A 3,555-nucleotide genomic window follows, 5' to 3' on the forward strand; every position below is an offset into this window, starting at 1 on the left:
AGTGACTCTATGACCCAGAAGGGGACAATTCATATGCTTGTTTTTCCGTGTCTGGCTACATACTGACCAATCTCTCAGCAGGAATTTGTCACTAAAATGATGGTTTGGTGTCCTAATTGTGATCACTACTCTTTATTTGCCTGAGGATCTAAAAAGAGCATGAAGAAGTACTGTGAGCATCAGCATCCAAGCTTTCTGATTCTTCATTTGCATGAAAAATGTTGGAGAACTTAGTAAAATGTGATTTTAAATGTTTTTCAGAAACTCAGCAGCCAGCAGGGTCACTGAAGTGGTGCCATCACCAACCTCAGGGTCTTGGGATTTGACAGTGTCCACTAAGGTCTTTGCTGCAGGATGGACAACATCGAGGAGTTTCAGGATTGTGGCCCCAACATTAGAAATCGTTGCCTTGCCTCGACCATCCACAATAAGCTTGTCCATGCCACGGGGACCCAGTGTGGTTCTTTTTAAAAAAATTTTTATGTGTTTTAATTTTATACATCAGCCATGGGTTCCCCTGTCCTCCCCCTCCCGCCCCCACCCCTACCTTCCCCCCAGCCCCTCCCCTCCATTCCCATCTCCTCCAGGACAAAGACATCCCTGGGGATTCATTTAAACCTGGTGGATTCAGTACAGGCAGGTCCTGTCCCCTACTTCCAGACTGAGCAAAGTGTCCCTGTGTAAGCCCAAGGTTCCAAACAGCCAGCTCATGCACTAAGGACAGGTCCTGGTCCCACAGCCTGGGTGCCTCCCAAACAGATCAAGCTATTCAATTGTCTCACCTATCCAAAGGGCCTGATCTAGCTGGGGGCTCCACAGCTGTTGGTTCATAATTCATGTGCTTTCTTTCGATTGACTATTTGTCCCTTTGCTTTTTTCCAATCTTGGATTCAACAATTCACGTTCTTGCAGTCCCTCCTCTTTCTCGACAATTGGACACCTGGAGCTCCACCTGGGGCCTGGCTGAGGATCTCTGCATCCACTTCCATCAGTTATTGGATGAGAGTTCCAAGACAACTGTTAGGGTGTTTAGTCATCTGATCACCAGACAAGGTCAGATCAGACTTTCTCTCAACCATTGCCAGCAGTCTACAGAGGATATATCATTGTGGATTTCTGGGGACCTCTCGAGCACTCTGCCTATTCCTGTTCTCATGTGGTCTTCATTTATCATGGTCTGTTATTCCTCATTCTCCCTTTCTGTTCTTGATCCAGCTGGGATCTCCTGCTCCCCTAAGCTTTCTTTCCCTCAAATCTTGCCCTTCGTTACTCCCACTGTCATCCAGGTTGTTCATGTAGATCTTATCCATGTCATTGGGTGATCCCTGTCTTTCCTAGGGTCCCGTTTTCTAGGTAGCCCCAGTGTGTTTCTTACAGCCTCAGCAACCACCTGGCAGGCACTGATGTTACTCACAAGCTGAGGGATGCCTTGGGAGCTATCAGTCCCTTCTTTCAGCAGGAAAACTGGTGTGGGCATTATCTTGGAAGCAGCTTCAGGGGCTCGCAACTCCCGAAGGCCAAGACATGTGCCATCATCCTCCGTGATGGGGCTGAGCAGTTTATGGAGGAGACAGAGCGGTCCCTGCATGATGCTATCATGATCGTGAGGAGGGCCATCAAGAATGACTCTGTGGTGGCTGGTGGTGGGGCCATTGAGATGAAGCTCTCCAAATACCTGCAGGATTACTCAAGGACCATTCCAGGGAAACAGCAGCTGTTGATTGGGGCGTATGCCAAGGCCCTGGAAATTATTACACGACAGCTATGTGACAATGCTGGCTTTGATGCCACAAACATCCTTAACAAGCTGCGGGCTTGGCATGCACAGGGGGTATGTGGTATGGGGTGGACATCAACAATGAGGACATCGCCGACAACTTCCAGGTCTTTGTGTGGGAGATGGCCATGGTGCGCGTCAATGGCCTGACAGCAGGGTCTGAGGCTGCATGCCTTATTGTATCCGTGGATGAGACTATCAAGAACCCCCGCTCTACTGTGGATGCTCCCCCAGCAGCTGGTCGGGGTTAAGGCCAAAGCCGCCTCCATTGAGAGGCACACCTCCCTGATGAGGTGAATTGGTGGTGAGGAAATGGTTGATTAGTCTGCTGTGTTCTCACTGGAGGTTATTTAAATAAAACTTAAGATTATTTGGAAAAAAATGTTTTTAGGAGACACATAGAATGTGTTTCATTCATGAGCAATAATTTACCCTTAGTGTTCTAAAACTATTCTTTTTAAATCATGTACCAATTTGAATTTTATCAAAACATATTCCTAAAGAAATAAACCATAGTGTTTTTGTATTCTTTCTATGACTTTGCAAAATTTTATTGATTAGCTTGTGTGTTACATTGTTTATTTAAAAATGGATATAGTATTGTATAATGTATGTGTTAAAGAAAGTAGTAAAATCAGCACATGAAATCTTGCCATTTAAAATATTAGTAAAGAGTATTTTCCAGAAATGCGGAAGCATAGAATGTGTTTTTGAGAGTTGGCAGATGATGTGTGGTCATGCTTCAGGGAATGACAGCTGAGTACCAGAAAGGCAACAGCACACACTGTCATGTAATCATGGGGATTTTTCACTAATACACAAGGCCAATCCAAGGCCTTTCTTTCCAGCCTTGAGTGAGAGGAGACGATATTGACCAAGCATTTCAGAGGAGAGTTTAATTATATATATATATATATATATATATATATATATATATATATATATATTAATATATATGTGTATGTATGTATGTATTATAATATATATTATACATACGCTTAACCAACTATATCTATAGGTTTACTTCTAGGAGGAAAATTCATATATATTTCAATTCTATAACTAAGATTTTGTTTTCAATAATATTAGTGCAAAAGAGAAAAATGTTTATTTGTTAAAAGCATGTCCATTAGCATGGTGAATATTGTGTTGTTGTGATGTTTGTAGGGCCCATCATTTCTGGAAAGGACAGGTGTAGATAGGACTATTATCCACCACAAAAGCAATTTCCTTTACATGGCATTTTGTTATAAAGATGATTTGTTAATGAACTATGTATACTAATAAAGCTCATTGATGTGGTTTCCATCTTTGTTTTCTAATCGGTTGAGGTATCAAATGTAAAAGAACCTGATCTTGCTAGCCTCCTCACAGTGGCTCCCAAGACCTTCAAACTTTCTGATTTCTTTTTTTTTTCTCCAGACAGGGTTTCTCTGTAGCTTTAGAGGCTGTCCTGGAACTCACTTTGTAGACCAGGCTGGCCTCCCAAGTGCTGGGATTACAGTCGTGTGCTGCCACCACCACCCGGCGAAATATCAAGCTTTTTTTTTTTGAGCTGAGGATCGAACCCAGGGCCTTGTGTTTGCTAGGCAAGCACTCTACCACTGAGCTAAATCCCCAACCCCTCTTGCTAGCCTCCTAATTGCAATAATTCCATGGCTTCTTTTTAGGATAAGATAAGTTGTCATAATTTGAAAGTAGCTGTCTGGTCTGATCCCTCTCCTGCTCTCTGGGGATGTCTTAAAAACAAGTTCTCTTTCAAAGCACATTCTGCTGAC

At 43.2% G+C, this 3,555-nt stretch overlaps 1 pseudogene; it reads left to right on the forward strand.

Moving 5' to 3' along the window:
* Positions 1–354: 354 nt before the first annotated feature.
* Positions 355–2,049, forward strand: LOC118592273 (annotated as a pseudogene).
* Positions 2,050–3,555: the final 1,506 nt, after the last annotated feature.

This window comes from Onychomys torridus, chromosome 10 (genome assembly GCF_903995425.1).
Source record: "Onychomys torridus chromosome 10, mOncTor1.1, whole genome shotgun sequence".
In the NCBI taxonomy this organism is placed as follows: Eukaryota; Metazoa; Chordata; class Mammalia; order Rodentia; family Cricetidae; genus Onychomys; species Onychomys torridus.